Source organism: Callospermophilus lateralis, chromosome 11 (assembly GCF_048772815.1).
Source record: "Callospermophilus lateralis isolate mCalLat2 chromosome 11, mCalLat2.hap1, whole genome shotgun sequence".
In the NCBI taxonomy this organism is placed as follows: Eukaryota; Metazoa; Chordata; class Mammalia; order Rodentia; family Sciuridae; genus Callospermophilus; species Callospermophilus lateralis.
This window is the reverse complement of record NC_135315.1, coordinates 84398934-84423920: the sequence shown is the minus strand read 5'-3', so window position 1 is coordinate 84423920 and position 24987 is coordinate 84398934. Positions and strand designations below refer to the sequence as shown.

The 24987-nt window shown below is 60.0% G+C and overlaps 1 pseudogene; it reads right to left on the bottom strand.

The window, feature by feature from the left end:
* Positions 1 to 8023: 8023 nt before the first annotated feature.
* On the bottom strand, positions 8024 to 24734 carry LOC143410639 (pyridoxal kinase-like; annotated as a pseudogene).
* Positions 24735 to 24987: the final 253 nt, after the last annotated feature.

Genomic DNA, 24987 nt, shown 5'->3' with positions numbered 1-24987 from the left:
GCTGGGACATGGAGTTGTGGGGTGGCTTCTGTCCTGCCCTGGCTGATGTCAGAATCAAAAGCTTTGGGAACCTCAGTTCTGCCAGTCTGAGGACGGGGGTCAGGAGGGGGTCAGTCTGGGGTCAGGAGCTGCTGTGCAGCAGACGGGTGGTTCTATGTGTGGCCAGAGGGTGAGCCGGGGGAGCCATGAAGACCGAGAGCAGAGGGAGGCCACCTGGCCACACAGGTGGGCGCTGATGGGGGTGGGCAGGGCGTGGCTGCCTCATCTGCTTTGGCTGTGGGCACATCTGGCCCTCCAAGAGCCCAAGAACAGACCCTGGGCAGGGGGTCCTGGCCTGGACATCCGACGCTGAGCAAACCGCCCTCCTGGGGCCAGGAACCAGCACCATAGAGAGGACGGAACAAAGGACCTTGCTCTCCCCAGTGCCAGAGGCCAGGGACCGAAAATGCAGGGCTGGGCTCCCTCCCAGGACCTGGGCGGCACCTCGGTTCCTGGTGCTGCCTGCCGTACTCCTGCCTGTCTTCCTGAGGCCTCCGTGTGTCCAGGTTCCCCTTTTTAAGGACACAGCCATTGGAGGAGGGGCCACGGTACCCCAGAGACTCGACTAAGCCATCCGCAACCACCCTCCTTTCCAAAGAAGTTGTGTTCGTGGGGACACTACCTTTGCGGGACACTAGGTCACTAAGCCACAGGGCAGCGTCTATACCCATAAGCACCCCCTTCCAGCTAATGCACAGCGCCCGCCCCCACCAGGCGCTGCCTGCCTGCTGGCACCCGGGGGTGGTGGCCCTAGAGCACCAGGGCCTGGAGGCAGACGGGGAAAGTGCCATTCTGCGGGCCCTGCCTGGGTTCCCCGCTAGCAGTGGGCAGGGGAGCCCTGCTGCTGGAGCACAGGAGGTCGGGAGTGGGACCCACAGCCTTGTCCAGGGTCCAGTCCTGGTCCCAGGGGCTCACCGTGTCCCACAGGGACTCTCGTTTGGAAGTCACCTGTTGTCTTAGCTGTCCATAGCTGCCAGGCCCAGGATCGCAGTCACACGGCCACCTTCTTGGGAGGCACCAGATGTCTCGGGTCCTGACTCTGTACAGCCACATCCTACTCATCTAGTTAGATCACAAAAACCATATTTCCAAAAATGTCAGATCTTGAGGCTCAGGGACATCCCCGGATTTGGGGAGCCCCTGTCCAGGTCTAAGTTGAGTCCCTTTCAGCAGAGCTACCTTAGAAGCAGACCCTGACTCTGCACTTGGAATGGGTCAACCGCAAGCACGAGAATCACAGCTCAAGAGCGCATTACGAAGAGAGAGGGCAGAGGGACAGGCCAGTCCCGTCCTCTCCTGGCCCCCCTGGCTGGGAGCCACCTCCAGGCTGGGCTGAGGGCCACCACACAGGAGGGGTGAGGCCTGGGCCAGCCTCAGTCAGCAGCTCTAGGTGTGCAGGTGGAACTCTAGGTAGGGTGGGGCTGAGAGGACACGACCCCGGAGCCCCACCCGTGGCACACTGAGGGAACAAGAGGGTCTCGAAGGAGGTCCTTCTGGTGTGGAGGGTGGGTGACGGGCGCACGGCAAGAGCAGGGTGCTCGTGGGCATGAACAGGCACAAAGGGCTCTGACCCGGGGGAGGTGCTGCGGCCAGCCCTGCCTGCAGTCACCAGAGGCGACCTTCTGCAGCCTGCTCATCGCTCCCTGGCACCCTCTGCCTCTCTCCCCTTCCTGTCCTTGCTCTGGCACAGTGGGGAGGCCCTTCATGTCACTTTGGCTGTGACCCAGGCTTGAAAGTCCCCAGCCACATGGCTCCGGGGTGGACCTGGGTGGACGCCAGCCTTCCCCACCATACCAGCAAGAGCCCGGTGGAGTCTTTGCAATGGTTGAGATTTGAGGGCCAAGTATGATCCGCTGCTCAGGTGCTTGTGGGGGGGGGTGACCAAGTCAGGACCCACCCCAACCCGTGGTGGACGTGGTCTGCCAGATAATGGCCCCAAGGTGTCAACATCCTCATGCAGGAACCCGTGAGAATGGCATCGAGGGTCTTGAGATAGAAGGTGGCCCTGGGTTATCTGGGAGGTCCAGTGTCACTACCTTACAAGAGAGAGGCAGGAGGGTCTGAGTCCCTGAGATGGAAGACACAGAGGGGGCCTGGGAGCGCAGCACTTCCAGATGCTGGGAAAGGTAGGAGACGACCCTCCCCTGAGCCCCCAGCAGGCACTAACCCTGTGCCCCATTTTTAGACTTCTGGCCTGTGGAACTGTAGGAGAACAGAGCCGTGTCTGTGGAGACACAGCAGCAGGGCCTCGACACACTGACCCCAGACCATGGCTCCAGGCCAGAGGGCCCTGCCAGGTGCCCAGCGGCAGTAACTTGGAAGTAGGCTGGATGTGCGGCAGGTGTCTGGGTCCCCTGAGTCAGCCTGCCGCTTGCTGAAGTGTCACACACAGGCAAGGTGCCATGAGATCACAGTGCCCACCAGGCCAGCAGCCGGCAAGTCACCATCTAGGAGTGAAGGAGCCCACGAGCAGGGCCAAGGCCCAAGGCTGGCCCTCAGGATCCTGCAGGGAGCCCCAGGGCCCAGGGCCCCAAGAGAACAGGGCACAGAATGAGAGGGGAGCCGGGTCCTCGGGTTGAACAGGACCTGGCTCTTCCCTCATGAGGCAGATCTTCAAGGAACCAGGTGCCACCATCAGCGGCAGTGACCAGGCCCAGTGGCTGGGTGACAGCAGGCAGTGACTGCTTGGCCAGCCAGGCCACGTGGCTTTGAGCACGGCACAGTAATGAAATCAAGGTGCTCCAGGGAGCTCATCACCCTTCCACACGTTGGCCGTGAAAATACTTATTTGTGGATGATCAGCGAAGTCAACAGGAGCATGGCCCGCACGGCACTGCAGGCTAGTGTCACTGACACCCACACAGACAGCAAGCAGGGCTGGGGACATGGCTACCAAGACCACTGAGCCCCTGACTGTCCCTCCTGCTGCAGCGGGGACTGTGGGGCGAGAGGTGCCTTGTTCCAAGGGCAGAGGAGCCTCCGGCAGGGGCAGGTGGCCCCAGCAGCACCTCAGTCTTCCGTTGGTCCAGTTTTGCAGTAATTGCAATAACTGGGGGGACCCCAACTATGGGTCTGCTTCAGGACAGCTGTCAAGTTAACAGCGCTCACAGGGCCACTGCGGCTTCTCACCCTTAGAAGCCACGTGCAGTAAATGAAGAGATCCCTTTGTTCTCCACCTCCTCATCCAGGAGACAGCCCAGGTACCTGGAGGGGACCCCTGGCCTGAGCTCAGAGCCCAGCTTGGCTCCCTCCTCCCCGCCACTCTTTGGAGCACACTGGAAGAGTCTGCCAGGCCCACCAGCCCCAGCACCCATCCTCCTTGCACCATGAGCTGGGTCCTGGGTGAGAGCAACACCAATGGCCTTCCTGGTGACAGGGTGGGAGGGATGCTAGGGCAGGCTCTCCCCAGGAGCTCCCCGATCAGCCAGAGGCTGTTGGGAGAACTTCCCCAGCACAGGACCTCAGGGTGGTGAGCTCTGACTCCACCTACCCAATTCTGCCACCAGGGGGCGCCCCTTGGCCAGCTGTTCCAAACTGACTTCTAGGATGGCGGTGGCTCCTGGCCAGGGTGAGCACCCCATGGCCTCATGAAGGCATCTCCTTGCCCCAAAAGGTGTCATTTGCAGAAGGATCAGAGTCTTCCCTGCAGTGGTCTGGGGGAAGGGAAGAGGAGAGACTCGGGCTCAGGAGCACTGTTCACCATCAGGGGTCATCCTCAGGCAGCAGATCAGAGATGGTGACCACAGCTTCCTGCTACCTGGCTCCCAAGTGCAGACACTTTTTATTCTTAAATAAAGGGCCCAGGAGTGCTTAACCACTGAGCCACACCCCAGTCCTTTTTATCTTTTGAGACAGGATCTTGCTAAGTTCCTAAGGCTGGCCTTGAACTTGGGATCCTCCTGCCTCAGTCTCCTGAGTAGCCGGGATCACAAGTGTGCACTACCATGCCTAGCTGGGGATGCTTTTTAAACCCATGTTTTTTCTGCCACCATGAAAGCAAGAAAACCTCCAGGAATAACTTTCTATTAATATGAAGTCTTAAAATGCAGTCAGCTCTGAAATCGTTGATTCATCTCTTCCAAGCAAATAAGCGCACTGGGTTGAGTTGCCAGGCGGAATGTTTTTAATCAGTCTTCACCCAGAACACACTGCAGAACAGGAGACACACACCCTACGAAGGCCAGCGTTTAGCCGCCCCAGCCCTCCTGCTGTGCGGCAGGGCTGCAGCCTGGCTCCCATCTCCAAAAAGGAAGATTTACATGGGAAGGAAACAAATTCCCCAGAAAAGCGGCTGATGTCTGATCTACCAGGGGCTGGGCCAGGTACCCACCTCCACCTCTGCCTCTGCCCACCCAGCCCTTCTGTGCCCCCTGCTGGCTGAGGCTGGAAGTGCATGGTGGGCAGGCAGGAGCCCACACCCTCCCACCTGCAGGTGGCCAGCTGTTCCTCCACTGCTGCAGCTGCAGCCAAGGCGCCTGCCTGCCTGTGACATATGAGCGCCTGGCCAAGCTCTGCTGAAACCCAGGCCCTCCATTGTGCTGGGGCCCTGTGGGTAGCATTCACTCAGACCCCAGGACCCAGCTCAAGGCTGCCCTGGCTCAGCACTCATGAAGGACCTTTGGGCAGTGAATCTGGCCCCCCAGAACCATGCTCTCCAGGCCAGGGGTTCTTCTGAGTGCCCACTTAGTTGGCTCTGGGGTCACTTTCTGTGTGGCATGCTCCTCTGAAGGACCCAGCTTCCTGGAGATCCGGTGCAAGAGGCCATGTGGGAAGCCCCCTTGGGCCCGCAGGGAGGGGCGAGGGGTAGAAACACCCAGGAGCCACACTTTGAGGGCAGAGTGGTCTGGGCCACGTGAGGGCCACCACCAGAGTTGTCCCCCTCTGTCCACACAAACCCCAGTGCCCTCTCCCTGGGCAAAGCCAGGATCTTGGGAAGGATCCTGAGGGACCCTGCCCCATAAGGAGGAGGTGCATGAAGGAGGTGCTTGGGAGCTGCTGGGCAGCAGGAGAGACGAGGGGCTCTCTGGGCAGCATGAACATGGACCCAGGGCCTCCAAGAAGTGGGCCCCTAAAGGGCTGCAAGAACCAAGAGTTCAGAGCCCAGAACACTCTCACCTGCTTTTTTCTGTAGTTTTCAACTTAAGAGAGATATGAGGCTTGAAGCAACAGGACATGGACACTGTGGTCAGGAGTTTTCTGGAAGCCAGTGACCAAGGACACCGCCTGCTGGCCCTGAGTGACCTGCCTCCTCCCAGGGCCTGACGGCCCGAGGCCCACTCAGGGGGCGTCTCCTTACTGTGGGTGATGGTGGAGGTGACCCACCACTGGGGGGTGGGGGCAGCCTCTCCCTGGCAGGCAGTGTTCCTGCTTTGAGGTGACCCCGGGAGCAGCTCAGCCAAGCCCGGCTTAGCCCGTCGTAAAGGTAGACGTCCCAAAATAGTCTCTGACAAGTTTAAGGACAGGACGTGAAACAAAGCATCATTTTTACAATTACTGGTATATATTGCAAAATCAACACAGAGGCACACAATTACCTTGGCAGGACTAGGCGATGATTGAAAATTGATTAAAAAAGGATCACATTTTGTAATTCCTTCTTGCAGTCTCCAGAAGGCTTGAAAAGCTGGATTAAGAAAGTTTTAAAATCCTACCCCCTAGGATCGAGCAAGCAACACTGGGCTAACACAGCGTTCACCTCGGATTGTTACGATTATGATTCTGATGTCATTAAAACTATGGAAAGTAAAAATAAGCCTGGATTCTAACTTGGACCCGAGCTGTATCAACAATCACTACCAAAGCCCACGGTCACTTTGGACAACAGGCTGTGGATCTGGACCCGAGGCAGCACCTGTGGTGTGGAAACGAGGCCAGGAGCACCGGGACGGTGGCAGCGCCACTTTGAAGACCTGCACTCACAGGTGGGCTGGCCAGACCCTTCCTTGCGAGGAAGCTAACGTTTTTTCTTCTTTTACCGGGGGTGGTGCGTGGCTGGGGATCCCACCTAGGGCCTCGCACAGGCTAGGCCAGGTCTGCCACGGAGCCACACCCGGCCTTCTTAACGTTTTTTCAGCATGGGTCCCACACCTAGAGCCCCACTTGGAACATGGCTCCAGCCAGGGCCCCTCCTATCCCCAGGGCCAGGTTCATGATGCTACAGGCAGCTCCACAGGGCACTGCGGGAAGGAGAGGGGCTCACCCTCACCTGGACTAAGCCCCAAGGTGTCGCTCAGGAGCAGAGCGTCCACATGCCTGCAGAGTGCGGCCCCTCGGGTCCTCTGCACACACAGCTGGGTCTATGCCCCAGGCTCCCAGCAGCCTGAGTCTCCCCACGGTGTGGATGGGACACACAGGTAGGTCCCTCCTCCAGCTGGACACTTGCTCTCGTGTTAAGAAAGGAAATAAAGGGAAAAAAAAGATGGGGACAGGAGAAAGAAAGGGATACTAATCAGCTGTCCTCATTGCCGGCACTGGGTCCCTGGTTCCACCTGGCAGTGACAACTTTCCTGAGAGGCCATGCAAAGGCCCCTGGTCACTTTGGCTGGTCTTCCCTGCCTGGCTCTGGCCACAGCCTTCCTTCTCCTGCGGGTCCAGTGGGTCTTGTGCTGGGAGAAGTCTGCCATTGGGACCAGGAATCATGGCAGCAAACACATCCGGCTTGGTGGCCTGGCAGAGAGCCAGTCAACCGTGGCCAGGGAGTGCTGACCTCAGAATGGGAGCTGCATGGGGTCAGAGAGGTGTGAGGGGGCTGAAGTCCCATGGGGCCCGGCGCCCTTGGTTCTGGGGCATTTTCCAACAAGGTGAAGAATGCAGACCTGGAGGAGGGTCTTCCCGGAAGACACTGGACCGCACTGAGCGGGGGTGGGCTCTGGGAAAGGGGCCACCATGGGCATGGAGCCGGGTGCCCTGGAGGAGCTACCCCACTCCCCAGGGTGCAAGTGCCAGGAAAGGCAAACCTTGGCACCCCCAAGAACTGGGGTGCAGGAAGGAAGGGTGGGAGGACAAGGTGGAACCAGGGAGGTTGCCTTGAGCAGCAGACAGCTGGCCTGGTGCTGGGCCGCTGGCCTCCACCACTGCAGCCCGCCGGGTCTGAGCCGACCTCCCGCATCGTGCTCCAGCGCCTGTCTCCAGCAAGCAGCCGGCATAGACAGAGAAGGGGAATGAAACGGCAAGAGGGGACAGCGGACACCACCTCGTCCTGCACCCCACACACGTGGCCCCATGCAGCGTCACCACGGTTGGCAGCAGACCCACGGCCTAAGTGGCACACGACAGATGGAGGACGCTCCCAAGGAACCCACAGGGCACCTTTCTCCAACTCCACCAGCTGCCTTGGCCAGGGGCGGCCCTGCTGCACCAGCACGTCCCTCCCGACACATGGCAGATCCCCAGAAGTTGTTCCCGAGTCACAGGAGGTCCCACTGATACCCGTGAGGACTGCAGACTGACTGGAATTCACTGGGCCCTGGAGAGGTCCCTGTGCGGTGACCACACGCCAGTGTGTCTGAGCGTGCGCACATGAGCAGCTGTACAGCTGCGTGAGGCCAGACCCCAGGGACCCGGCACGCAGCAGACTAGGACAGTTCCAGCGCAGGAACCGAGAGGGGACAACAAGGAAAATACAGGAATTTGGCGTGATTCTCCCAGATGCTCACGGTTGAGACCCTACGCAATCCAAGACATGGACAGGGGCCTTCATGGGCCCAGCCCACGCGGGACAGGGGTTCCGTGGGGCAGTGGCAGCCAGCGGCCCACCGAGGGCAGTCAGGAGTCCAGAAGCTTTGGGGGAGGGCCGGGTTTCCGGATCACAAATTCCCGTGATCTTGTTACTTTTGAAAAGCACACTGGCAGGTTTCTCCATTGGGACCCACGAGGCCCGACACTCACAGATGGAAGGCAAGTCAGTCATGGCACTAAGGCAGACGTCACACTGTCACAAGGATGAAAACAGGGACATGCTGTGCGCTGGGGTGAGTGGGTGACCTCAAAGCACCGTGGCCTGAACGACGATCTCTGGGTCCTCGATGTCCTTCTTGCCATCCTCAACTCCAGCTGTGCTGGGCTGGGCTTCTGTCCCTCCCCAGCCTGGGCTGCAGACCAACAAGGGCCAGTGAGGGTGGCCCGGGAGCTGCCTGCCCTGGTCCCCGCGCCCGCCCATGTCTAAGCCAGTGGAATTGAGAAAGGTGCCCTGTGGGTTTCTTGGGAGCTTCCCCCATCTCTAAGCCCCAAGCCTCTGAGCTCCAGGTTCAGGACAGGGCTACCCACCAGGGCCCCCGCCCCCGGCTGCTACCTGCAGCTGCAGGGGGATTGTGCCCTCCCAACAGGGCCTCCCTCTGTGGGCAGCTACCTCGTGCACATTGGATGGTCCTCTGCAGAACGTGGTGCATGGCCGACACGGTCTTCTCGCAAGCCACCTGCAGGGAGGGAGAGACACTGTGGCCCAGCCCCTGGCTGCGTCCCGGAGCTGACCACTGCTGCCTGGAGGGGTGTTCACATGCACTTCTTCTGCAGCACCACCACACAGGCCCCAGACATGGGAGCCCCCAGGACTGACCACAGGACTGTCCCAGGAGGCCATGTGTTAGGGCTCAGGCCCATCCTGGGGGGCAACTGGGGATGGTGGAAGCCTGAGAGGCGGGCCCAGCGGGGCCTGAGATCACGGCGTGTGTCCTTCGAAGGCGGGTGGAATGCCCACCTCTTCCTCTCCTGTGCTTCCTGCCAGTGGGTGGCTTCTTCCCCCACACTCCCACCGTGATCAGCCACCAAGACCCGAGAGCACGGGGCCAACCCACCATGGACTGAAACTGACCCCAAATAAACCTTTTCTCTTTGTCCTCTCAGACATCTTGTCACAGTGACAGAAGGTAGCACCCGGGAGGTGGCAAGTGAATCTTGCATATTAAATGACCAGACAGAGGAACTCAGTCAGTGCTGCCTGGTGCGCAGCAGGTGCTTAGCTAGAATCCCTGAAGCTGAATCATTCCTGGAGTTAACCGTCAAGGCCATCGGGAAGGACGCTTGTCCCCAAGGCAGCCAAAGTCATCATCACTGCTGCCTGGGGGTGAAAAGCTAGGGGGATCCAGCGGGTGTGGGGGCGTGAGACTCATTCCCTGAGTGTATCTGGGCGGGTGAACCCAGGGCCTGGCCCCCAGAGCCCCGAGCCCTGGAAATGAGGCCTCCTCCAGGTGCCAGCTGTCTGCTACCCTGCACCATAGGATGCAGGTGCCACAGCCAGGTACTGGTGGCAGGTCCTGCTTACACTCTACCCTTGAAGGAGGCAGGAGGGGGACAAACAGTGAGGGCACTGCACGTTCCAGCCTGAGCTCAGGGTTCGCAGTGGTTTGCCACTCGAAGGCCACAGTGGACTTCATTTTATAAACACGGAGCCAGACACCTGGCAGTACTGACCTACTGGAGAAGTGCGCCCAGCCCCAGGGGACCTGCAGCCCTTGGGTGCCCAGCAGAGGGCATCAGGGAGCCACAACCAGAGCTGACTCCAGGAGCCTTTCCCAGAGAACACCACCACGGTGGCAGGGCTGTCCCTTCTGGCCCTCACAGTGTTCTACAGGATGGCGGGCCCCAACCCAAAGGGATCTGGGCGGGTCTGCAGGGAGTTTTCCAACTCTGCTATCCTTCCCCTGCCCTCTCCTCCCCACAGTCCCTCCAACTCTGCTCCCAACAGCACGAAGGACACTGGCGTCAGTGGACAGGGTGTCAGACAGGAGTGACCCAATAAGCACCCATGATGCAATTTCTTGCACACAGCGCAGGAGGAGCCCCCACTGAGCTCTGCACTCAATCGAGTTTTCCATGAAAAAGGCCCTGACACGTCACCCTGTGCACTAGGTCAGTGGCAACTGACCCACTGTACCCAGCAGTGCCTGAGCAAGGCCGCCCATCTCAACTGCACAGAGCAGGTGGGACAGACTCCCAAGGGTCCCCAGGGAGCACACCTCCATGCCAAGGCCTGCAGCGACCTACTGCCGGGGCCTCTGTCCTCAGCTCTGGCTCGGTCCCTGGGGTGGGGGGCTGGCTGCAGCCTCTCAGACCTTCAAGTCACAGCAGGGCCCCACACAGTGGCCCCAGGGTGCACCTAGCAGGCTGCTTGGACTCAGGGCTTGCCCTGGCAGACCTGGCTGACCCAGGAGGGACCCAGCCTTCTTGTTTTTGCCATGCTGGGGACGGAGCCCAGAGCCTGGCACACGCCCTGCAAGGGCCATACCACGGAGCCCCACACCAGCCCAGCCGGGGTCCTGAGTGCTCTCCTCCTGCCCCACAGCACTGTGACCCCGACTTCCCAAGCCAGGGAGAGGGCAGATTCACTGTGGGAGGGGGGTCCTGAGCCCACAGCCCAGCAGCCCCTCCTCCTACTCGGGCTGCTGCTCAGGCCAGGCCCCTCCCACCCCTGGGCCTGCTGAAAGGCCCTGTGCAGGGCACACGGCTGACCTTGAGGTTGTTAGGATGCTTGTGTGTCCACGCCAGGAGCATGGCAGCAAAGAGGTCCCCGGTGCCAACGAAGACAGCATCCACCCTGCGCATCTCCATCCGGATGCGCTCGGTCACTGTGGTGCTATCAGGCCTCTCTGCAGGAGAAGACAAGCCAAATAGCTGACCCGAGACTCCCTGGCCAGAGGAGGATCAACCCTGCAACAGGGGGCAGCCAGCGCTGCCCATCCTTGGGGTGTTCACACAGAGCGCAGGTGGCCTCCTGGTGCCCTGGGGCTCTGAGAGCATGTTGTGCTGCCTCCTGTCCCCAGTGCCACCCCCGTCCCTAAAGAGAAAGTGGAAGACAGAAGCCACAGTGAGGATGGCCTCAGGGACAAGGTGCAGCTGACCAAGCACAGGAACTGCTGGATGTCCTCAGCTGTGTGCCCACACACCGTACCCAGGGGCAGAGGTGCCAAGGAGGCAGCCACCTGGGAACGCTCCTTGGGGCTGTGGGTGTGACCCCTCCCCTCACTGTCCCAGCAGGGGACCCGGCCTTCTGTCACCCTAATGTTGTTCAGAGAAAATTGGCCCAGGTGGTATTCACATCGCCACTCGACACAGCCCAGCAGAAGGCGCTCCCACAGAGATCGAGGCCCGGCCCAGCTCCAGGTGGCCACTTGATAAAAGCTGTGCTGTCCAGGGCTGCTCACCTGCCCTGAGCCTCCTGCAGCTGACCCTCCTCAGCAATGAGAAGTGCTCAGGAAATCTACCACCAGCTGAGGACAGTGTTCCTTCTACTGAGCACACGACACTCCCTGATGGCCAAATGTCCCCTGAGCCGTGAAGACAGAAGACGCACTCAGGCCAGATCACTTACTCATCCTCTGGCTGCCCAGTGCGATCAGGTAGTCACTGCCCCGTGAGGAAGGCAGGTCGGAGCTGGTGATGACCACTGTGTCGGGGCCCATGGCATGCAGCACGTCCATCACCTGCGGTGGCACAGGGAGCACGTCAGCCCAGTGGACATGCCACATGCCCACTCCAACCAGCACGTCCCAGTCACAGAGAAGGCTCCTGGGTGTGCACACCCACCCCCTTGGCCCAGCCAGGGCAGAGCCAGGAGCCTGCCCAGGTCAGCAGCTGAGGCCCAGGTCAGCAGCTGAGGCCCTGGGCAGTGCTGGCTTGGAGCCAGGCCTGAGTGGGAGGGGTCTGCCCTGGGTCAGACCCTGACTGTAGTGGCCCTGTGTGACAGGGACAGACGGCAGCTGTGAGGGTCAGGGGGACCTGCATCTGGACCCCGCCCATGTTTACTGGACTGTAACAGAGCTCAGAGCTGAGGCCTGGGTTTGAATGTGTCCCCTGGGGCCGTGAGGTGGGGCCTTTGGGAGTGAGGGCCTAGTGACAGGGCAACCGGGGCCAGCTCAGGTCCCCTGCTCTGCCACTCTGCCGGGAGGACACCGCCCCTGCACAGAGCCCTCCCCAGGCGCCTTGACCTGGGACTTGTGGCTCCAGAGCTTGAGCTGCCTGCTGTTTACCCGCCACCTAGGGTCTGTCTTTTGCTTTGAAAGCAAAGGATGGAGGTGACTACAGTGGCAGCTCGAGGGTGGAGACCATCCCCCAGGGCTGTGCTGGCTGAGGGCAAGTGGCAAGTCCCAGAGGGGTGCCCACGGGAACAGCAGTCTGCCCTGGGCCGCACCCGCTCCTGCCTGAGCCCCGCTGCACCAGGCAGCCTGCCAGTGGGCTGACCTGGGAACAGCCTGTCCTGGAACCCCCTGTCCACACATGCACCCTGCTGGTCTCTGGAGCCCAGGGCAGGTGGCCTTGTGAAAGAACCCCAGGGGGCACAGCTCACAGCCCAGGCGCCGCTGCCACCGGCTTCCTGACCACTCTTCTCGGTGTGGAGGAAGGTGTGGGCCTGAGGTCACTGTTGGGGGGCTGCAGGCCTCGGGGGTGACTGCCGAGCTCATAGGACCCTAGCCTGCAGCACCACTGGGGGCAGGCGGCCATCTGGGCTGTGCTCTGAATGTGTATGCTGTGATCCTGACCCCAATGCCTCAGAAAAAGGTCACAGCAGGGTGGGACATCTCAAGGACAGGCTGCGGCCCTCTAAGGAGTGCACACAGGCTGCACAGGCCGTGGTGAGGCCTGCTGCCTCCCAGCCCAGCAGGCCCTCCGGCACCCTCAGAGGGAGCCCTGCAGCACCTGAGCCCCAGGGTGCCGGGGGTGTGCTGCTTTCGGCCCACTGTGCGTTGGCACTTTGTCCCAGCAGCTGCAGGGCTCGCAGGACTGCTGTGACGGGCAGGGCAGATCAGCCTGGGCCCTGCCACCCGCGGCCCTGCCAGCGCCGGCTGAGGAGGAGGGGACAAGGGCCAGCTGGCTGATCAGAGGGCTGGGTGCAGCCACATCCGAGGCCAGAGCCAGCCCAGCTGGGTGCCCATCTCCCATCCCCAGATGTGTGCTGCACCCTCCGGCCGTGAACAGTGTGACCGGCCACAAGCACGGCCCCCCAGGTCTCCTCACCGCTAGCGCTTCTTCCTGGCTGTGGATCTTCCTGCCGCTCAGCAACCTGGAAGACAGGTGGGCTGGGGTCAGGGGTGGTGTCTGGTCCTAAGGGGACTCTTGTCCACTGCACTGCTGTGAGGTTCCAGCTGTGCTGAGCGTCGACGGTTCACAGTGGAGAGGAACAGCCCCACAGGGCCCCAGTGACCCACGCCACAGTACACAGCCCCTGTGAAGGGCCCAGTGTCCAGACCCTTCATGAACTCACACGGTCATCGCTGTACCAACAGCTCAGGGTCAAGGTGAGATATCACCCCCCAGATTAGACAGGGCTAGGTCAGGGATCCCTGGCCACCAAGAGTCCAGGGGCCACACCTGTGGATGACAGGCCTCAGGGACGGAGGGACCAGCTCATGGCCAAGAAGGAGCAGCCTCAGCTCCGCAGCCTGATGACTGGCTTTCCCAGGTGTCTGGTCCTTCAATTAGTTGGGCAGGAGGCCCACCGCCCCTCTGAACTCCACAGAGAGACCCCGCGGCCTGCCTGCCTGTGGCACCACTGTGGCTCCCCACCTGGAGGCATGTCCAGCCTCCAGCGCCCTCCGCTGGCCAGAGCGTCCCCCTCCTATACCTGGCTATTCGGGTAGACACAGGCCAGCAGGTGGGGCCTGAGCGAGTCTGCCACTGTGACTCAGGTGCAGGTGGCAACCTCGGGGTGACCTGACCCCAGTGGGGAACTTCTGGGGACACTTCAGGGGCAGGCACAGGATCCTGAGGCCCGCCCTGTGGGTTACTTACTCGGCCTCAAACTGGTTGGGGGTTATGATGTCCGCCACGGGCACCACCTTCTCTCTGTACACCGGGAGGAGGTCCTCGGGAACGTACTGAGCAGCACAGGAGACAAGGGGGACTCACTCACGCTGCAGAGGCTCGCGCCACTGGGCATCGGGCAAGGCCGACACAAGGGCAAGGGGTCCTGCAGGAGGCTGGGGTGGGCAGAGGAAGGGCAATTCCAGGGACAGGGGTCTGGGATGGGAGGTGGGCGAAGGTCTCAGCCAGGGGACAGTGGGCCAGAGCACAGAGGAGGAGAGAGGCCGCGGAGAAACAGGAGAACCCAGAGGATGGGGAGAGGGGTCCTGAGGCCAGGGTTGGCCAGAGTGGCCCAGGGTGCATCTGGGTCTGGGAGCTGACCCGCACATCTTCTGGTATCTACGGAAGCCACGGCCGTGAGCCACACCCACGATCAACTCATTTTTGTCTTAAATTGTCCAACAGTTTGACCTAACAGCATTCTTTAGCTTCCACATTTCTTTAAGAAGGACCCCAAAGCCAAAGTCCAACATGAGGGTGTGAAATGACTCTGCTTGTTTATGGGTACTTCCCAGCTGCCTCGGAACAGCTGGTTTCTAATCCTTCCCCTTCATGTAGCCTGGGGACCTCCCTGGAGAGCCAAGGCCCCTACAGATGTACCTGTGCCTTGGTGATCAGAGAGCCCCCAGATGCCACTGCTCCAGCCACAAGCTGGGAGGTGCTGAGAATGGGTGGGGCGCAGCCAGCCCACCCAGGCCCTAGCTCTTGCCTCAAGTTGGACCATGATACCAACGGAAGGTTCTTCAAAACCTGGTTTTCAGCTGGTGCCACAGTGCACACCTATGAGCTCCCACGACGTGGGAGGCTGAGGCAGGAGGATGGCAAGTTTGAGGCCAGCCTCAGCAACTCATCAAGGCCCTTAGCAACTTAGCAGGACCCTCTCCCAAAATAAAATAAAAAGGACTGCAAAATGCAGTTAATGGTTCAATCCTTAGTACCAACACACACAAAAACAAAAAACCTGATTTATTCAGCCAGGCACAATGACACACGCTTGTAATCCCAGCTACTCAGAAGCAGAGGCAGGAGGATCTCAAAGTAGGCCAAGGCCAGCCTGGGAAACTTAGCAAGATCTTATCTCAAAAAGTAAAAAGGGTTGGGAGGTCACTCAGAGGTAGTGTGTTTGCCTAGCATGAGTGGGGAACTGGGTCTGACCCCATCGGATTCCTCCTTTAAATCCGTGTAGGAACCTGAGATTGTGGGTTCTCTCCACCTCTGAACCTAACACGTCACCTCACTCTTAGGCTGCACTCAGATCACAAGGAAAAATCAACCTGATCAAAACAAGGACAGGTCCTAGTCAACGAACTGGACGGGCCTCGGCTCTTTAGGGCCCAAACTCCAGCATCCTGAGCCCAGCACAGGGAGCAGCACCAGGAACAGGCAAGGCCTGGAGCCAGGTTCCAGAAAACAGGCCCCGGGGAAGGTGCCTGAGAGAACACTGAGCAAACCAGAAGCCCATGAGCCACCGACCAAGTGGGGCAGGGAGGGCAGCTGCCAGGCGTGCCCTGTGCCAGTGGACACCATGCTCAGCTTCTGCGCCCGGTGATCTCCCAGCACACAAGAGAGACCAGGCCCACAGGCGGGCAGAAGGCAAGACGGTGCAGGTGCTAAACTGCCGACCTTGAAACCCACGGGCAGGATGGCCCGAGTTCCTCTGTGTCCCCACCTCTGTGAGGGCCACAGGATGGACTTCACCTGGTCCAGTTTGTCCTGTGCAGGGGCATTGCACCATGCATGTCTCGCCGCCTACTTTTGAACAGCTCGTGAGCTAAGAATGATTTTTAATTATTAAATGTTTAGGGGCAAAGGTAAGCAAAACCCACTTTTCAACACAGGAAATCAACTTCAGTGTCTGCGTGTGACCTCCTCTGGGAGGTGGTGCCCTGCTTGCTCACTGGCTCTGCGGCTGCCCTGGGGCTACAGGAACAGGGTGCCGCAGAGCCCAAGGGCTTATCCACAGCCTGACTGGCCCCCGAGCCTCCCCCACAGGCCCTGAGGTGTGGGCCTGTCTCTGGGTGTCACGGGGCCAGGCCAGGACCTCACGGCAGCACCGAGACTTACCATGAAGCCTTCGCTGTTCCACTTGTCACCCATCACGGGATCGCACACTGCGGAGACACAGGCCGCCGGTCAGCCTGGTGGTGCCGGCACCCCTGACCCCTTCATGCCACCCCCCTGCCAGATGTCTGTAAGGGCCGGTGGGCTCAGCAGCAGAGTGCTGGCTGTGTGAGTGAGGCCCAGCTTCAGCCCCCAGCCCCACGATTCGTGGTGGTAAAACATCAGTAAGGCGGTGAGTGGGCAGACGGAGGAGGGCCGTAAGGGCATCCACGAGGGGAACCGCCACCTTCCCCTTCCTCCCGACTAACACTGCCTCCATCACACACGGACTCCCCACTCCCAGGCCACCCTCAGGCCCTGACTTTCCCAATCCCCACAGCTCATCTATGTGGAATCCAATCTGCCCTCTGGAGACTGGCTGCTTACTGGGTCATAGAGTTTCCTTTCTTCTTCTTTCTTTCTCTCTCTTTTTGGTACCAGGGATTGAACCCAGGGGTGCTTCATCACTGAGCCACATCCCCAGCCCTAGTTCTTGAGGCAGGGTCCCAGTAAGTTGCTGAAGCTGGCCTTGAACTTGTGATCCTCGTGTCTCAGCTCCCAAGCTGCGGGGATCACGGGCATGACCACCCCAACAGCCATTTCCTTCCTTTTAAGGCTGACTCGGGCTCTGCCTTCCACACCACCCTGTGCCTGTCCACTTTACCATCAGTGGACCCTGGTGGTTTCCACCTTTGTTAACACGGTGCACAATTGGTGGAGGGTCTGCCTCCGTTATTCTGGACCCACGGCAGGGAGGGAGCTGGGTCGCAAGGTGACTGCACGTGACTTTATGAGCGACTGGCAGACTGTTCTCCGTGGTGGCTGTGCCATTGCATATTCCACCAGCAGCGGCCAGTGCTTGCTGTTACGACCACGCGTGGGTGTGAAGCGGGGTGGGCCAGTCCAGGCACCCCCACCAGCTCCCTGCTGTCCCCGGCTACCTGGCTCCTGTGTTTCCTTGTCTAAGACGACTGGTTAACTCTGACCTAACTGAGGAGCATCTGCACCATTTCTCAAATGACATGGAAGAGCATCGAGGGGCTCCTGAGCCAGCACAGCAGTCCCTCCCCTCCCTGGCCATGGACAGGCCAACCCAGGTCTCCCGGCACTGGCCTGTACAGCAGCATGGACAAAGCAACAAGCTGAGGCAGACCCGCCACTGACCGGGGGGACAGGGTCACCATGCCCCTGAAAAAGGTCCTCAGTCTGCAAGTCTGACGACACTGGCCCTATTCCAGGTGGCAGAATGGGCCCAGGGCTGCCTGGCCACGAAGGAGGGCTGCTCTATGCAGACACACCCAGACGTGGCCAGTTCCCTCACCCCCTTGCAGCCTGGCCCTGCCTGCGTGATACCCCACGCCCATGCCCTTAGGGTCATGTGCAGGCACATCTTGGGGACCCCAACTTTTAGCACATTAATTCTTCTCTCTCACACGCCCGAAAGACCCAGGAAATGTTTCCCGCTCCTTTGCACAGCCACAAGGTTCTCCTGGACACCAGTGGACAAAGCTGACTGGCCAGGAGCAGAGCAGGAGGGGTGGCCAGGAGGAGGCAGCTGGGCCTCCCTTCCTGTGCTCCAGGCCAACCCCACTCAGAGTGACAGGTGCACCCTGGCCACTCGGGCCAAGAGCAGGCTGGTCCAGCACCCACTGTACACGAGCCTGAAGTTCTGCTGCTTCAGCTCCCGCACGATGTCCACCACCATGGCCAGGAAGGACTTGTCCCGGGTGTAACCTTCAGGGGGAAGAAGCCAGATTACCCTCTTAGTACAGCTGCTCGGCAACCACGAGGGCCTGGACAGCACAGCAAGGCCTGTGCCCAGGCAGCGTGGGACCAGTCCAGGGTCATGGAGGGAGACCAGGCCTTTTTCTTTTTCCCAAAAGAAATGCAACATTTGAAATGAATGGACCCCTGGGTGACCAGCAGACGACTGTTCTTCCTTTCTTTTATTTTCTACCTTCGATAGTGAGCACGTATCACTTTTAACCAGGTATTTTTTAAAAGTCCCTTCTGGCCCCCTTCCAGCCCAGCAGCACCCCCAACACCCACCTGTGCTTCCCGCCATGGCCCCAGGACACCCAGGACCCAAGCCAGGCCCAGAGTGGCAGGCCCAAGGTCACCAAGGATGTGACATGCCTAGGGCACTGAGAATCTCCCTGAAGAAAGCAGGGACCAGGTGCAAGCCTGGGGAGGGGGCTCTGGCCCTTGGCGGCCACTCGCCCTGGGCACGCACCCGTGAGCACATAGTCGTACTTGTTCACGCTGTTCAGCTTCAGGCCTTCATACAGCTCCTGCAGTACATGGGCATTCAGCACCTGACCCTTCCAGTGGGTGTAGCCTGCAGGGGCGGCAGATCACACGGGCCTGAGGCACGGGGGCCAAGGGCGTAGTGGCACAGGCCTCTCTGGTGGCCATCTTAGCCCAGGGACAACAGCCCACCCTCCCTGGGGATGCCCAGTGGGCAGCCCTCCCCTGGAGCTGCACAAGGCCTAGTGAGGCAGCCCAGGCACAGTGCCCCAGCAGGCCCCCAACACGTGTCCAGCGCCCCTGAGAGCCCCAGGTCCTGCACCCTTGTCTGCACACTCTGTTGGCCAGTTCCTGCTGCAATTGTGTCCGGTAGAACTGGGGTCCTGAGTGGGAAGGGCAGCCAGGCTGCCTGACCTCTCCCCAGGTTCTGCAGGAGTGGCTCAGTGCCCTCCCCCCATCTCCGGATCCGGTCCCCACTGTGTTCCTGGGCATCAACAGGGCTGCTTCACCCAGCACTGGGCACCCTGTCCCGACACCTCCACCACAAGGTTACTGAGTGACAAGGAAAGCCTTAGACCAAGCCGGACATGAAACAGACCCAAGTGCCCAGCCTGCCCTTGACCAACAGGAGTCCAAGCAAGGTGTCCACTCCAGGACTGCCCGCAACCTGGGGTACACCTGAGGTGCAGGACGCTGCAGCACTGCTGGGGGGCACCTGTGCATGCCAGGGGAAGCCAAGTGTGGAAACCCCACCTCTCACCACTCCCCCCACCCAGGGGCCTGGCGTCCCCGACTCACTCCCCCGAACACACGATCACACAGCCTTTCGGTTCTGATTCTTGGAACAGCAGAGTCCAGGGGTGGGAGGCGTCAGACCATCCGACTCCCTGCATGAGGGCCCTGTGACACACCTCCCCGAGTGTCTGGCCTGTGTGGTGACAGCTGTTCCCATGGCAAAGGACCCTGGCTTTCCCAGGCGCCATCCTAAGGTGTCTGGAACAAATGCCATTCTCCAGAACAGCCCCAGGGACATGCGAGGGTTCGGCTGCCCCACCTGGCAGAGGCACCCTCAGGTTCTGACTGAAGAAGGAAGTGCAGGACCCCAGGTACGCGGTGGACCGGCCAGACAGAAACAGACTGACCCCTGGCTACCAGCTCAGCTGGTCAGGAGCCTGCCCCTCCAGGCTCCAGCTGCCCACTATCTGGGATGCCCCTGGGCCCTGGGCTAGCTTTCCTAAGGAGACCTGAGGCTGCCACCAAAATTTCACAGGCCTAGTGGTGCGGGGTGCAAGACAAAAAGGTCCTTCCTGACCCTTGGTCTCAAACATCCTTCCAACTGCACACCTGTGTCCTGGTGTGCTCAGGCACCTGTGACAGGTACACAGACCCCGCTGAGACCTCAGGTGCTCATTCTCTCACATTCTGGAAGCTGGAAGTCTGGGATCAAGGTGTCTCAGAGCTGGTCTCTCCCAAGCCCTCTCCTTAGTTCAGATGCCATCTTCCCCTGTGCGTCTGGGTCCTACGGCTTCTTCTTCTTCTTTTGTTTTTGGTAGTAGGAATTTAACCCAGGGATACGTTTTGGTATCAGGGACTGAGTCAAGGATTGCTTAACCACTGAGCCACACCCCAGCCCTTTTTAGTTGTTGAGAGTCTTGCTGAGTTGCTTAAGGCCTTGCTAAGTTACTGCTGAGGCTGGCCTTGAACTGGCAGCCCTCCTGTCTCAGCCTCCTGAGCCACTGGGGTTTCAGGTGCGTACCACCAGGCCCAACTCTGATGTGTTCTTCTTATGAGGACAGTTGTGTCAGGGCCACCCCATGACCTCATGAACTTTAATTAGTGCCTCTAAAGGCCTCATCCACATAAAGTCGCATTCTAAGGTCCCGGGGATTAGGGCTGCAACCCAGGAATCTAGAGTGCGGACACAGTTCAGCCCCTGGCTCACTAGGAGGAAGGTGAGCCGCCAGCACCCAGCCAGGTCCCAAGCACAGGCCCCACGGCAGAGCACAGAATTCCTAGAGAGGTGGCTTCTGGGCTGATGGATTTTGGATCTGCAATGTCTCCAAAGGTCCATGTGCAGCATGGTGCTGTCGGGGGGCAGGGGGGCTAGTGAGGCTTTTAGGTCGCTGGTGCATGCCCTCAGAAGAACGGTGGGCCCCCAGTCTCCTCCTTTTATGCTTCCTGGACAGAAGGTGAACGGTTTCGCTCCCCCCGGGCTCCCCTGTGATGTGCCACCCCACCACAGGCCCCAAAGCGCCAGAGCCAACCAGCCTGGGGTCTGAGCTGAGCCAAAGCAAACCTTCCTCTAGCCAATGAGTCTGAGAGAGAGACCAGACAAACACGAAAGGCTGGTCCCGGGGGCCTCCAGCACCTCTCTTGTGACTCAGATGGGTCCGGAGCCTGCGAGAACCTTCTAGAAGGGACACTCGGATCCTTTGGTCCACCCACAGCAGCAGAGAAGTGGGGGGCAGGTTTCCCACTGCAGTCCCGCCCCCGGGTAGTCCCAAGACTCCTGCCGCCAGCCCTCTCCAGTACTCAGGCTCCCTGAGTCCACTCTGGCAGCCCCTGACCAGCTGCCTCACTCTCCAAACTCCAGGTGACAAGACAGTGTCCCAGTCCCAACCACCAAGCCTCAGCCCCGCCAGCTCCATGCTGTCCGCTGGAGGCGGGAACCTTGGGAACAGGAAGCTCTGGCAAGGCCTGTTAAGGAGCAGCAGGAACGCGGGGTACAGGGCTCTTCCAGCTCAGCCACTCTGCAGCTGGGGACAGCAGGACACAGGGAGGCTGAGGCCACCAGGCCCAGAGAGGTGGCTGTCCCTGTGGCATCAGGCCCCGACTCCCCAGGGCTCCCCTCGTCCAGGCAGAGGAGTGATCAACCCCAAGCGCTCAGTCTCCACTGAGCTCCCAGCAGATAACACATCACATGTTGTCACGGCTCCTTGCTGGGGGTCAGGTGCAGCCTGAGCCCCATCACCTTTCACCCCTGGGTGATGTGTACACTGCAGAGCATGGAAGTGTCCCACGGCCCGATTCAAAACAGCCCAAAGCTGGACGCAACCAGAAGGTGCGACTGATGGCTGGACAACAAAATGTGGCCACCCCGGGGGACCCCGCTCACCTGGGAAGGACAAGGAGCACCCCAGGCTGGGACGCGGACAGCTGCTTCAGTGAGAAACGCCACATGTGGAGACCTTGTGTCCCTGACCCCATTCACAGCAACGTCCAGCAGCCATTCAGATGGAAAGTAGGCCTGTGGAGGCTGGGAGAAGCAGCTGACAATCTTCCTTCATTCCTGTATTTACTTTTAAGCTACCAGAGTTGAACCTAGGGGTGCTTAACCACTGAGCAACACCCCAGTTCTGTTTATTTTTATTTCAAGACAGGGTCTTGCAAACTTGCTGAGGCCGGCTTTGAACTTGGGATCCTCCTGCCTCAGTCTCCTGAGCTGCTGAGACCACAGCTGTGCGCCACTGTGTGCTGCTCTGATGATAGCAACATTCTAGAACACCGACTGTGAAGATGGCTGCACAATTCTGTGGATACACCAAACCCATAGACTGCTGGGCACAGTGGCACACACCTGTAATCCCAGCGGCTCAGGAGGCTAGGCAGGAGGATGGCGAGTACAAAGCCAGCCTCAGCAAAAGTGAGGCACTAAGCAACTCAGTGAGACCCTGTCTCTAAATAAAATACAAAATAGGGCTGGAAATGGGGCTCAGTAGTTGAGTGCCTGAGTTTAATCCCTGGTACCCCCACCCTCCAAAAACCCCAATGGCTGTACACTTTGATGGGTGAATTAATCACATGATACATGAATATCATAATAGAATTGTTTTAAAAAGGGGAGGGCAATAAATATGTTTAAGTCAAGAAGTTTCTTCTGGGGGCTGGGGACATAGCTCAGCTGGTAGAGTGCTCGCCTCGCATGCACAAGGCCCTGGGTTCAATCCCAGCACCACCATCACCCCCCCCCCCGCAAAAAAAAGTTTCTTCTGGTCCAATTAAAGGAAGATTATACAAAAATTAATAATTAGCATTTAGAAGTGTGTTTTTGATTACATTGATTTAATGTAACAATTGATTTTCAAAAATAAATAAATAAAAATAACAAGGGGGAGGGGGCTTCTAGCCTGGAGGAGAGGGCAGACCCTGGAGTAGGGTTCAGAGCTGCTCGGGCACTGCCCACCCAGGAAGTGCACAGCAGGCAGCAGAGTAGGGGAGCCTCTGTGGACCCTGGCTAGCTCAAGTGTCCTGGCTCAGGGCCATGGGGCTTTGTGGCCCAGGGCAGAGACAGCACGTGGCTGAGCCTGCGTGGCCAGTCCCACATGGGACCACACGACAGATCCTCGCTGGGCTGAGGCAGCACAGTGCTGGCTACGATGCTGGCCGTCACTGACATGGCGGTACGCCTCTCCTGCACGAGGGGCCTTGGCGGCTGCTTCTGGGAGGTAGGGAGCAGGTGAGAAGCCCCGCACTCCAGGAATGAAGGTCATTCAGTCAAGGACCTGCAGGTCCGCCACCCAGGACACCGCCTACGCAGCCTGTGACGCGAGGACAGAGATGGCGGCATGAGGTGCTCCACCGGCCCCAGGGCTGCAAGGTAGGGGCTGTCACTCATCCACCAGCTCCATGGCTGCCCAGGGGCCGTACACCTTGGGGGCAGGTGAGAGGCGCCAGCCTTGCTTCTGAGCAATGGTGTGGTGGGGCGAAGGGTGGGAACAGGTAAGGAGCCCATGAGGCAGGGGTGAAGTGAGGCCTCCCCTACAGGCTCACCCCTCAGTCGGTGGCCCTGAGACAGAGGCACCATGAAGCCCCAGTGAGGCTGCACAGCCAGCCAAGTCCAAAGACCACATGTAGGGTGCTGGCAGCCAGCCCCAAGTGGGCCACCTGGGGCCCCCGGGGCCAGCCCAGCCCCCGTGGTGTCTGGAGGTGGGAACTGGGGCACAGGCACTTGTCCACTCAGGGGATCCCCCAAGCCATGGGGTGGGCCCCAGTGAAAAGAAGCCCCAGCGCCCTTGCCCTCACCCTGCACCCGGAGGGCTGCCCAGCACCCAGGGGTCTGGTCTTCATCTTACCTCCTCTGGGTCAAGCCCAAGGCCTTTCTGTCTCAGATTCCCAGGGTGCCACCCAACCACAAACGGAGGAAGCTGCAGGACCTGGAGGGCAGCTGGCCACATCTGCAGCCTGAGGCCCTGCCCTGCTGGAATCGGCAGGGGGCAGCAGGGGCTCATGGGCAGACGTGCCCATCTCCAATGGTGCTGAGGGGCTCCTTGCAGTCCTCAAGCGCAAATGCAGCCACTCGGTGTGCAAGCCGGTTTTGCTCTCTTACTTAAACCATGGGAATGGTAAAAACAGCAGTCAGAGCCCATCAGTTTCTGGATGTCTCTGGACTTAGAGCCCTTACTGACAAGTAGAGGCTCCATCTGACGCTGGCACCCACCCCAGGTTATAAGGTTAATACCCCATCCAGGTATTAACCTCCCCGGAGCCCTCCGGCACCCCTTCCTGGAGCACCCTGGAGCCTTCCCGCACCCCTTCTGGGAGCACCCCGGAGCCCTCCTGCACACAGGGCTGCAGCCCACCCTGCGCGTCCTGCTGGGCTCAGAACAATGTCAGGGGCATGTCACCCTGGCGAGTGAGGCGGACTCCACACACAGCCCCTGAGGCCACACAGGACAGGTCGGGGCTGTGGGGTGCACACCCTCCCTCCAGACAACCCCTCAGTGCTCAGAGCAACCAAGTCCTCGGAGTCCCCATGAGCACACACGCCCCGCTCTGTGGCACTGGTGTTAAAAATCCAGACTGCCTAGAGGCTCACCTTGGAACATAGGGGACCTCCTCACACCCACAGCGCCCCCTGGTGGACAGGGTGTGAACAGGCCTCCCGCAGGGCTGACCTCGCGGGAGGACAGTGCTCCTAGACAGGTACCAGCCCTGGGGTTCACCCATGGAACTCTCTCCCCAAGCTGGGCCTTGGATCACCACCCTGGTTTTCAGAGGAGGACACTGAGGCACAGAGAGGCCCTGTCACCTCTTCTAGGTCACACAGCTCCAGAGCAGCAGAGCTGAGATCCAAACCCAATAGACATCAAGGATGAGGAAACCCTAGCTCCTGCCCCCAGACTCAGTATAGGGTGACATTTTGAGGCCCTCGTCCATAGGAGGATGGCACTCTGGCTCCCAGGGGCCCATGCCACCTACCTGTGCTCAGCTCTACCTCAACTGCTGCACGAGGCCTTGCCTGTGTGATTTGAAAACTGGACAGAGTTCACCGCGTCGATCTCAAATCCCAACACCTGCAAGACAGACAGCAGGACGGGTGTGAGAGCCCAGGGTCGGGGGGCCCTGATGACAGCCCGAGCACCTGCCTGGAGGAGGAGGAGGGGAGTAACGGGGACGGTGGGTGCGGCTCTCCCTGACCTGATGACCCCTGGCACTCGCGGGGCCCAGGAGCCCAGCCAGGGGCTTCCCGTCCTTTGTTTAGGAAACTCATGGGGCTCAGCAGCCCAGAGGCTGAGGCAGAGCCCCTGTCCAGCTAAACTCACTGAAGGGGTCATGGATGATTCTGAAAATTCCACCAAATGAAATCATTCAAGGAAACCAATATAGTACGGGGACCAGCTGTGAGGCCATCTTTGGTGCCAGATTTTCAGTTCCCAGCCTCCACCCTTCTGAGGAAGTGAGGCCCGGGCCGGCCAAGCCACCTGTTTGGCCATCCCTGGTCCTCATGCGCCAGCTGGCCCGAGGTTCCCCGAACCACCACGGCCACCTGACCCTCACTGCTCCCTGGCAGGGAGTCCCCTACTGGCC